Source organism: Bufo bufo, chromosome 11 (genome assembly GCF_905171765.1).
Source record: "Bufo bufo chromosome 11, aBufBuf1.1, whole genome shotgun sequence".
Classification (NCBI taxonomy): Eukaryota; Metazoa; Chordata; class Amphibia; order Anura; family Bufonidae; genus Bufo; species Bufo bufo.
In genome coordinates this window covers 51610937-51623536 of record NC_053399.1, presented here as the reverse complement: position 1 = coordinate 51623536, position 12600 = coordinate 51610937, and positions in this window count along the sequence as shown.

Below are 12600 nucleotides of genomic sequence, written 5' to 3'. Positions count from 1 at the left end.
TTCCATGGAAGGGACCATAAATGCCACATACAAAGATTGGGGCACTGATGTATAACTCAACTGTGGACGAATAACCTATATAATTCAAATTCCATCCTGAGCATATTGAGCAAAGGTCTTCAAGGTATGATATTATTCCAGGATCTCACCGTTCACAGGGGATGAACTTCCATAGAATTCAATCCAAAAAGTGTATTTAGTGATGTCCGCAAGCACAAGAAAAGAATCTAATAAGAAAAAGAAACAGATTTTTTTAGGAGCAATCTAAAGATTAAATATATAAATAATCAGGCAATGGAAGTGTACATCAATAAAGGTAAGTGTACAGGGGAAATATGTGTATGTAATACTTTTTTACCTCCTGGGGGATGTGTGTGTGAGAGGAATAAATGTTGCGATTTAATACACAAGGTATGTGATATGAAAAATAATAATAAATGAATGAAATGACGTGTATAATAAATAAATTAATATATGTGTGAGAAACCATATGGGACTAACTGAAAACTTGTAAACAAAAAATAGAAATAAAACAAGTTGACTAATGAAATGGAAATGTGTGCTGTGAAATAAAAAAGGAAAATGTGTAATAAAAATTTTAAAAATAAAAATATTTAATAAAATGTAAAAAAAAAAGGAGAAAAAGTGAGAGAGAAAAATTATTTGCAGGGGATCAGAGAATATAAAACTGGGGGCAAAATGATTAGTGCAAGTAACCAGTATAAAGAAGCTCCTTATTGAAGCCCATGGGGCCTATGGCATAAGGGTTATATAGCCATCTGGATTCAAGTTGTAAAAGTTTATAGCTACAATCCCTTCCTTGAATATAGGGAAAATATTTGTCCAAACTTAATGCCAAAATTAAATATTATGTTCCTGCATATAAACCCACCAGCGTATACCTCCATGACAGTTAATGAAATTTGATGTTACAGAAGTTAAAGTCTTTTGCTATGCTTGACCATGTTGGACCAGATAGATGGTCCAGGTATGTTTTAGGATTCTTTTATGGAGTTCTTGTAAAGTTTGACCCCCACAGACCTTAGAACATGTAAAAAACATTGAGACTTAGGGCTGTCATACATTATACAATGTAGCAGAAGATTGTCGGGAAGGAAGTGTTCCTTCCCACCAATTGTCTGCTCGTTAGTGCAGGAGAGAGCTGCTATTACATGCAGTGATCTCCTCCACAGTATAGGGAGGAGCAATCCCTAATGTCATCTCTTGTCCCCATACTGGCTAGTTGTTTGCTGGCAGCAGATCGTGATTACACAACAGCACGATTTACCACCGGCAAACAATGATTTTTAAGCATGCTTACAAGTCTGCATTGCCTGATGGACGAGCTTCATCTGGTAATCTGCAGAACTTTTAGGGGCTGTATTAAACAGCCAGATCATCGCTAACGAGCGTTCACAGGAACGACCATCGGTCAGTGTAATACAGCCTTTACAGATTATATAATGAGATAACTGAAAAGTGTTGCCATCCAATGGATAGTGAATCTTAAAGATGGATTTAAAACTGGCAAATGAAACAGTCACCACATGGATATGATTCCTGAAGAACCTCTACCTAAGCAGTGGTTGGTCGTATAAAATGGCTTCTCATTAATCTGTCATGTAAATGAAATGCTTGCCTAGCTGTCAAAAGGGATTTGAAAGATATACCAAATCGAATAAATTCTTGGATCAGACCTTAAGATTTTCTAATGGTCACAAAATATCTTAGAAATGTCCATCCATTTCCTTATAATCTGTGATGAAACAAAGGGATTCATCCTGAGGACATACTCTCAGATTTTATTGATCATTATTTTTACCTTTGAGGTATGCTCAGGATATGATCTTATGTGGGTAATCTCTATTTTTAAACTGCTGTGTAAATTCCCAAGACTGGGTGTGAATGAACTGAGCAATTTTGTCAATCACTCATGAAAACTGTCCAGCCGGTATTCTTACCTTCAGGTGTTGAGGATGAAAGCTTAAAAAGTGAAAAAAACTATTTGTTGTTATGAATTTATGAAATACACATATACAGTTGCAAGAAAAAGTATGTGAACCCTTTGGAATAATATGGATTTCTGCACAATTTGGTCATAAAATGTGATCTGATCTTCATCTAAGTCACAACAATAGACAATCACAGTCTGCTTAAACTAATAACACACAAAGATCTAAATGTTACCATGTTTTTATTGAACACACCATGTAAACATTCACAGTGCAGGTGGAAAAAGTATGTGAACCCTTGGATTTAATAACTGGTTGAACCTCCTTTGGCATCAATAACTTCAACCAAACGTTTCCTGTGGTTGCAGATCAGACGTGCACAACGGTCAGGAGTAATTCTTGACCATTCCTCTTTACAGAACTGTTTCAGTTCAGCAATATTCTTGGGATGTCTGGTGTGAATCGCTTTCTTGAGGTCATGCCACAGCATCTGAATCGGGTTGAGGTTAGGACTCTGACTGGGCCACTCCAGAAGGTGTATTTTCTTCTGTTTAAGCCATTCTGTTGTCGATTTACTTCTATGCTTTGGGTCGTTGTCCTGTTGCAACACCCATCTTCTGTTGAGCTTCAGCTGGTGAATAGATGGCCTTAAGTTCTCCTGCAAAATGTCTTGATAAACTTGGGAATTCATTTTTCCTTTGATGATAGCAATATGTCCCGGCCCTGACGCAGCAAAGCAGCCCAAAACCATGATACCCCCACCACCATACTTCACAGTTGGGATGAGGTTTTGATGTTGGTGTGCTGTCCCTCTTTTTCTCCCCACATAGTGTTATGTGTTTCTTCTAAACAACTCAACTTTGGTTTCATCTGTCCACAGAATATTTTGCCAGTACTGCTGTGGAACATCCAGGTGCTCTTGTGCAAACTGTAAACGTGCAGCAATGTTTTTTTTGGACAGCAGTGGCTTCCTCTGTAGTATCCTCCAATGAAATCCATTCTTGTTTAGTGTTTTACATATCGTAGATTTGCTAACAGGGATGTTAGCATATGCCAGAGACTTTTGTAAGTCTTTAGCTGACACTCTAGGATTCTTCTTCACCTCACTGAGAAGTCTGCGCTGTGCTCTTGCCGTCAGCTTTACAGGACGGCCACTCCTAGGGAGAGTAGCAGCAGTGCTGAACTTTCTCCATTTATGGACAATTTGTCTTACCGTGGACTGATGAACAGCAAGGCTTTTGGAGATACTTTTATAACCCTTTCCAGCTTTATGCAAGTCAACAATTCTTAATCGTAGGTCTTCTGAGAGCTCTTTTGTGCAAGGCATCATTCACATCAGGCAATGCTTCTTGTGGAAAGCAAACCCAGAACTGGTGTGTATTTTTTATAGGGCAGGGCAGCTGTAACCAACACCTCCAATCTCATCTCATTGATTGGACTCCAGTTGGCTGACACCTCACGCCAATTAGCTCTTGGAGATGTCATTAGTCTAGGGGTTCACATACTTTTCCCCCCTGCACTGTGAATGTTTACATGGTGTGTTCAATAAAAACATGGTAACGTTTAATTCTTTGTGTGTTATTAGTTTAAGCATACTGTGATTGTCTATTGTTGTGACTTAGATGAAGATCAGATCACATTTTATGACCAATTTGTGCAGAAATCTATATCATTCCAAAGGGTTCACATACTTTTTCTTGCAACTGTATATTAATGCCAAGAATGGCCTAGATCTATCTTGACCCAGGTATAAAGTGTGTATTAAAACTTCACGTTAAATTCGACATAATGATAAAACGGCTGTGAAACATAACAAACACTTTGTTTCCATCCCAAAGAGTTGACGACTTAGTTGCTGCCAGGGTGAGGGAGCAACTATATCTGCAGAGTTTGAACATAGGGGGGCAATGTGTGATAGACTAATGTAAGCAAACTACCTGTAGTTGCCTGCAAAAACTGATTAAATGGAATAGGTAACTGTGCTTCTACACACAAACGTTCACAGCACAGCTGACACTACTTGTCTGACACTACGTCAGTAGCTGTCAAGATGCATTCACACAATGCACACACGCTACTAAGCACTCCACCTAGCTCAAAAACCTTGCTATATTGAATTAAATGTCCTACACAAGGACTTCTAAGCTAATAAGCAACATTGAAGTGTACAACAATTGTTTAATCAACTGCCCCCCAACATGTTTCACAAGATCACTGGCTTCTTCAGGGGTTTGTGCAGTCGTCAACTCTTTGGGGTGGAAACAAAGTGTTTTAATTGTTTGTTATGGCTCACAGCCGTTTTATCATTATGTCGAATTAAAACTGAAGTTTTAATACACACTTTATACCTGGGTCAAGATAGGTCTAGGCCATTCTTGGCATTAATATATGTGTATACAAATACCTTTACCCAGGTTAGGTCCCCTCCCCCTTTTTAGTAAACGATAGGATTTATGAAATAAGTACAGATGCTGTTGTCCTGAAGTACCAGTTTAAGATCAAGAAAATCCACCTCAATTTTGGAAATATGGTAGGAATGGAAAATGTTGAAAGTATGCAAATTGAGATAGGAGATATACTTAAGACACTTACTCTAGTACCTGTCCAAAACATAAGAACATTATTGTTATAGAGAAACCAATGTTGCACTGTATTTCAAAAAGAAGGTGACAGTTACAGATGCTGCCCCTCCCATCACCCTAGAAAGAGGTTGGTGTAAGAGGGGCCGCACTGTGCACCCATTGCTGTGCTAGAATTCTGTTTGTAAACTTTAAAACTGAATATGAAGCCATTATTAGGGTTGAGTGAACTCGTGAAAGTTGGGGTTCGCCGGGTTCGGCAGAACTTCAGGTCAAAGTTCGCGTTCGGGACCCGAACTTGACCCGAACTTGACCCCAAACCCGGACCCCATTTAAGTTAATGGTGACCTGAACTTCACTTTATTATTTTCCATTATAACATGCTCATAATGGAAAATAATAGCATTCTTAAAACAGAATGCTAAAAAAATGTCTACTGAAGGGTAAAAAAAACAACTCACCTCATCCACTTGATCGCGCAGCAGGTATCTTCTTTTCTTCAGGACCTGCAAAAGGACCTGCGATGGGCACGGTGATGTCACCGCAGGTCTTGCTGAATGAAGATAGAAGGTCTTGCGGTGATGTCAACGCACTCACCATGTGGTAAGCGCGGTGACGTCACCGCAGGTCCTTTTGCAGGTACTGAAGAAAAGAAGATACCGGCTGCGCGATCAAGTGGATGAGGTGAGTTGTTGTTTTTTAACCCCTCAGTAGACATTTTATTTAGCATTCTGTTTTAAGAATGCTATTATTTTCCATTATAACCATGTTATAACGGAAAATAATAAAATCCCCAGAACACAGAACCCAAACTTCAGTGAAAAAGTCTGGTTTCGGGTCCGGGTACCCGAACTCGCAAAGTTCGGTACAAACCCAAACTTGGCAGTTTGGGTTCACTCAACTCTAGTTATAGAGGGTTGTTTAAATCCTTCTGAAGTTTTGGCAACATATAGAAGGTGGGTAAAACTGGATGATCCACTGTGATATATTTCTTGTCAGCTTCCAGAGTCCAGTAAAGAATCCACTTTTTTCTTAAAAATCCAAGTTGGGTCTAATGGGAGTAATTGTCTTCTTGCTTCATTGACATATTTCTCAACTGACCAAAGAACAACATCCCCCCTTATCAGCCTCCTTGATTTCAAATGAAGTGATAGCCAGTCAAGTTCTGCCCACCAACCCAGTCATCAGACAAATTTTTTTTTTCTTGCATTTTCATTTTCACAAAGACTTGTATTATAGAGAAGGAATAGTTTGAAAAAGTAACCGATAAGAAAAATTAATATCTGGATTCATTTTCTTGAAAAGGATCAAACACATCTTGAAAAGTTCGAGAATCTTCTGTATGAGAGATGGTTGTGAATGCAATGAATAAACATAAAGCGAGTTTCCAGCAAAATAAATACAAAACTTTAGTAACATATTTAATAAAAGAGTCTGAGAAAAAGACATTTGCAGAGAACAGACATCTCTTCTTCTGTTGGTTTGTGAGAGGATAAAGTCACTATTTGTAACTGTTCTGAGTTATCCACCGATGGTAGTATTTTCTCTTTATTGATTGGTTGCTGCCGGGGCCAGGCCCTTCTTTTCTTAGGGTTTGTGCCTGCCACTCCTTGTCTTCCATCAGTATCTGGTACTGGTTGATAAAAAAATCACGTGCACTGACATACATTTCTTGTACATGAGATGTCACATCTTTGGCAAATCGAGTATTCATCGGGCCCTGAGTATTACCTGAATGTTTCCATTTATAAGACACACTTTTTTTTATCACAACTGAATTTCTGCTTTTATTCTGCAATTATTTCACTTATATCTATCAAATGTGTTAAATGGTTGTATCAAAGTAAAACTGCCAAGATTTTACAACTGATTTTCCAAGATTTTAACTCATTCTTTATTTTGACCCAATAACTCTCTACCATGATCCAACATGTTATTTACAATTAACATGGGTGAGTGGGACAGTGGTGGGCACAGACCACCATACTAATAATATCCACATATAAAGCATTTAAAATGAATTTGATTTACTAGCCCTGTAGGCCGGTGTTTCTCATGCTGTGGTGCTAAACCTTAGGGGGAATGGTTCTTCTGAGCCTTTTTGCACTTATTTGCCTCTAGTTAAAGGTTATGTACACCTTTGGGGCAATCTTTTTATTATTTCATTCTACTCATTTTGAGATAAAAATTATTTTCAATTGGTCTGTATTAAAATTGCTGAGCCCCTTTCTCTGTACTGCCTTGAGTTTCTCTAGTGGCAATCTCTGTATTTTACTTTTTGCGTCAGGCTGCTCAACTGACAGCTTCTTATCTCTGCCCTTATAAACACTCCTTATAGCTAAATTCTTAGCTGACTGATAAGAATATGGCTTAAATAAGTTTTTCTGACCCTTTAGTAATTTAGAGATAAGGTTTATTAGATTACCCGCACAAAGTGAAAGTACAATTCACACAACTAGACAGTTAACCCTTTGTAATACAGCGGCTCAATATTTTTTTTAATAAAGACCAATTGAAAAAATGATTTTTTTAAATCACTAAATGGGTAAAATAAAAGAAAGACAGGAGGCAGCGCCTCATGTGTGGTGTTGTATAGTAAAATAATAAGAAATTAGTAAGAGCTCTTACCAGAAGATGTTGTGAGAAGTCACAACACCTATACGAAGCTTGTGCTGATTTTCCCGATCAGCGTGCGGGGTGCCTGCGCTGCTCCCTAGGTTCCAGCCCGTTCTGTGAGAGCATTCGTCGGGGAGAGATATCGATGCAGAAGAAGAAAGAAACTGAACCTTTAGGATGGCGCTGTCAGCAGGAGTCGGAAACAGGTAAGTATTGGTAGCACAATACTTTTTATTTACAGGACTGTAAATAAAAAGTATTGTGTTACCAATACTTACCTGTTTCCGACTCCTGCTGACAGAGCCATCATAAAGGTTCAGTTTCTTTCTTCTTCTGCATCAAAATGGGTAAAATGCAATTATAAGAAAAAAAATTACCCCCGAAGATGTACATAACCTTTAAGGCACTTGTCACCGCTATAAAAGTCAGCATTAGACAATGATATAACTACAACGTACTTACCATGGTATTAATGAAATACGACGTAGTTAAGGCTATAGCATATGCCAGGAGACCTATAGCTGCAAATGGACTTGGAGGAAAACATGTAAAAAACTATTACAATTATATGATCTCCACCTATCAAAGGTATGAGACTCTGGCATTAATTATAATTATTATTATTAGAGATGAGCGAAGGTTTTAAAAATTCTATTTGGCAGCTTTAACGAAGTTCGACAAGAAATTTGATTTGTTATGAATCGCTATAAAAAATGTATACCCAGGCCACTCTGCCTAAAAGTAACAGTGGCCTGTAATACTGACACACAGTAAGGCTACTTTCACACCTGCGTTAGGTGCGGATCCTGCGTTAGGTGCGGATCCGCACCTATAATGCAAACGCTTAGATCCGTTCAGAACGGATCCGTTTGCATTACCATGAACAAAAAAAATATATATATTTTTTTTTTTGTTCATGATAATGCAAACTGATCCGTTTTGACTTTGCATTGAAAGTCAATGGGGGACGGATCCGTTTGAAAATTGAGCCATACTGTGTCAACGTCAAACGGATCCGTCCCCATTGACTTACATTGTAAGTCTGGACGGATCCGTTTGCCAGGCGGACACCCGAACGCTGCAAGCTGCGTTCAGGGGTCCGCCTGCTGAGCGAAGCGGAGGACAAACGGTGCCAGACTGATGCATTCTGAGCGGATTCGCATCCACTCAGAATGCATTAGGGCTGGACGCCTTCAAACGGAACTCACAAGCGGAGCCCCGAACGCTAGTGTGAAAGTAGCCTTACTCTACAACTAAGGGCTCTTTCACACTTGCGTTATTGTCTTCCGGCATAGAGTTCCGTCGTCGGGACTCTATGCCGGAAGAATACTGATCAGGATTATCCTAATGCATTCTGAATGGAGAGTAATCCGTTCAGGATGCATCAGGATGTCTTCAGTTCCGGTACGGAACGTTTTTTGGCCGGAGAAAATACCGCAGCATGCTGCGCTTTTTGCTCCGGCCAAAAATCCTGAAGACTTGCCGCAAGGCCGGATCCGGGATCAATGCCCATTGAAAGGCATTGATCCGGATCCGGCCTTAAGCTAAACGTCGTTTCGGCGCATTGCCGGACCCGACGTTTAGCTTTTTCTGAATAGTTACCATGGCTGCCGGGACGCTAAAGTCCTGGCAGCCATGGTAAGTGTAGCGGGGAGCAGGGGAGCAGTATACTTACCGTCCGTGCGGCTCCCCGGGCGCTCCAGAGTGACGTCAGGGCGCCCCAAGCGCATGGATCACGTGATCACATGGATCACGTCATCCATGCGCATGGGGCGCTCTGACGTCATTCTGGAGCGCCCGGGGAGCCGCACGGACTGTAAGTATACCGCTCCCCCGCTCCCCGCTCCTACTATGGCAGCCAGGACTTTAATAGCGTCCTGGGTGCCATAGTAACACTGAAAGCATTTGGAAGACGGTTCCGTCTTCAAATGCTTTCAGTACACTTGCGTTGTTACGGATCCGGCAGGCACCTCCGGCAACGGAAGTGCATGCCGGATCCCAACAACGCAAGTGTGAAAGAGGCCTAACAGAACTGATTAACTTTGCATATTGGAGCACTGGACACTTATTTACACGGCAATAAATTAGACCTGCCTGTAATACTGATGGTACAGTAACTCTACAGATAACAGAACGGATTAGCTATGACTCTTGGTGCACTGCACAGTTATGTACACGGCAATAAATTGTAACAGAGTCTGTAGTTCAACAGTCTCCTACTCTCTCCCTCCACTCTCACCCTGCACTCTCCCTGCACCCTGAACTCTCCTTGGAGTCTCCCTTTCCAATATTGTCCTACACTCTCTGTTAGCAGTTTGCACCAACACTGTCTCTTGTCATGTCTCTCCCTAGGCTCAGCTCACAGGAAAATGGCAGCGACCACGTGGGATCAGGGTTTTATAGGGCTCTGCCTAACTGTGACATCACAGAGGGATGGCTAACTGCAGATTGGCTGGCTGCACGGCTTTATGGGTAATCTCGCGTTCCCGGGCTTGTCTCCTCTACAATTACTTTTACTTTCTAACACTTGCGGCCGCCATTTTAGCAAAATGAAGCTCAAGGAAATTCAGATTAGTTTAGAATCTAAATTTTCCTAAATTTCGGACCGAATTCAACTTTGGATGCTTCACTTCGCTCAACACTAATTATTACTATTATTGCTTGCTATCAAATTGTCTGAAACCATGATAAATCATCTTCCAAAGTCTATCATCTTCACATTCTACCAGACAGCATATGCAGTCTACTGCTCCTTTTTACCAGCAGCTTCAGGCTGAGACGAGGCTGACTGCACTGGGATTACTGGCACAAGAACTGGTCAAGAAAATTGTCTGCCCTATGATCAGATAACTACAGATCTCCGAACCATAGAGCCCCCAAGATCACCTTGGCTCTGAGAAGAACACATTAGAATCACTTGATCCTGTATGAAAATTTCCATATTATTAACTCCTAAACAGCTTGCCTAATATTTGAATATGTAAAAATAAAATACTGCAAAGGAAAATGGCAATGGCTCCCCATAACAGGAAAACATTGCTACATCCACACAGATCCGCAAAATATAGAAACCGACATGTGCATGCCGCATTTCTTGCAGCTCCAATAGTAGAGATGTCTATTCTAAGTATAGGACATGTTCTATAACTGTGGGATGGACAGATGGATGTGGAAAGCACAGGGATGACATCCGTACTCTGTCTGCATATTTTGTGGTCCCATAGAAATGAATGGGCCTATGTCTGAACCTCAAACAATGCTGACGGGACACAGACTAAAAATACGGTCGTGTGCATGAGGCCTAACAGTGCCATACAATGCTACATAAAACCTTCATGCTAATCATCTAAAGCATGCAGCCAGTGCTATACGGTGCTGGCCGGCAGTGGTCTGTATTATACAGGGATGCACAACTCCCCCCACCCCGCATCCAGAACCATCTTACAAGTCAGAATAAATTGGAATGTTACAATATAGACTTTATTTTCTTCTTAATTTTCATAGGAGTCTCATTATACCCCTCCTACTTCTCATTCTGTAGATTAATTGAGTGTCAGGATCTGTCACTTTAATGGATATCTACTGTCCCCTGGAACAAGAATGGTGACAGTTATTATCATTTATCTTAGACTGTAATGGATACAAGTATTAATGAAGTTTCATGCCAAAAAAGAACATACATTTAATTAGCACTTATTAAGGAGCCACTAGGAGCTCTCTTGGGCCAGTTTTTTAACATTTGGCTGAGTGCTGACATTTTAATTATGTAGCATTGCAGAATTAAATCTAGCATTGTTCTATGAATTAGTGATCCTTACATCCAGGGCTCGAGGAGGAGAAACACTAACCTTATTGTTGTATTGGGTCCCATGTGTACCGTATCTGGATGCAGAATAAACGTGTTTGATGTGGGGTTTTTAGATCTCATTTGTAATCTGAATGTTTTAGCTTTTTCAGTGGCGCTATTGTTGAACTGGAACATTTAGTGAATCCCACAATTAATTTTAGGAAGCATGCATAGTATATATGTGTGCATTTATGCACTATATGTGTATGGACATATATGTATGTGTGTATACAGTATATACATACATATACTGTATACACAGATACATATCATGCATGCAGATGTATGTTACCTAGGTATAATGTATGTTTTTATGGTTATGGCTGGTCTACATGCATGCATGTATATATATACAGTATGTATGTGTGGATATATATATATATATATATATATACTAGGAGAAGGACCCGGCTTCGCATGGGTATATTTCATCTATTTCATTTAATGTTTGTGTGTGTCGTTAAAAGATATCAACAGTATCTCCCATAACAGTGACCTCTACAGCACCCGGCCCCTTAACACTGACCCCCCCACAGTGTCCCGCCTCCTTAAAATGGGACCTCCACAGAAGCCCATCCCCTTAACTTTGACCTTCACAGCAGCCCACCCCTTTAACAGTGAGTTTCACAGCACCCCACTTCATTGAAAGTGGCCTCCTCATGGGCCTGCCCCTTTAACAGTGACCTCTATAGCACCCCTCCCCTTAACACTGACCTCCATAGGGGACCGTCCCATTATCTGTGACCTCCACTGTTCCATGCCTCCTTAACAGAGACCTCCACAGCACCCGTCCCTTTAAAAGTGACCTCACAGTACCCTGCTGCCTTAACAGTGACCTCCATAGCGGCCTGCCCCCTTAACAGTAACATCCACAATGAACGCCCCTTTAACAGGGACCTCCACAGCATCTGCCCCTTTAATAGTGGCCCCTGCCCCCTTATCATTGACCTCCACTTCAGCTGCCCTTTTAATAGCGGCCCATGCCCCCTTAACAGTGACCTCCACAGCGCCCTGCCCCTTTAATGCTAGGGCTACACAATGACATTTGTCGCGAGACATTTTGTCTCAACAATTTTTATAATGATAGACTATGATGTCGCACTGCGACATGTGACATGCTGCGACTGCGACATGATAGTCGCAAAAAATCCATCCAAGATGGATGCATGTAGCAGCGTAATTGTGCCCTATCTGTCGTGCGACTTATTGATGTCCTGTAGCCCTAGCCTAAAGCTGACCTACAGCAGTGAAGAAAAATGGCTGGGTTGTTCTGTAAACCTGGAGTAAAACTGTGTGTATGTGGAGGGCCTGCGAGCTTCTATTGGCTGATAAGGGACATGTGACATGGGACGTGTGTATGGCAGTTGGGATATAAAGAGAAAGACTTGCAGGCTTGTATTGGCTAATGCAGGTCATATTTTGGGAATATCTCAGGAACGGTACGTCCTAGAGACCTGATGTACCTGTGTGCCTAATTTGGTGAAGATCGGTCTAGTTGTTTGATCGCACATAAAGAAGAGACAGAAACTCATTTTTATATAAAAAGTATGTGAACCCTTTGGAATGATATGGATTTCTGCACAAATTGGTCATAAAATGTGATCTG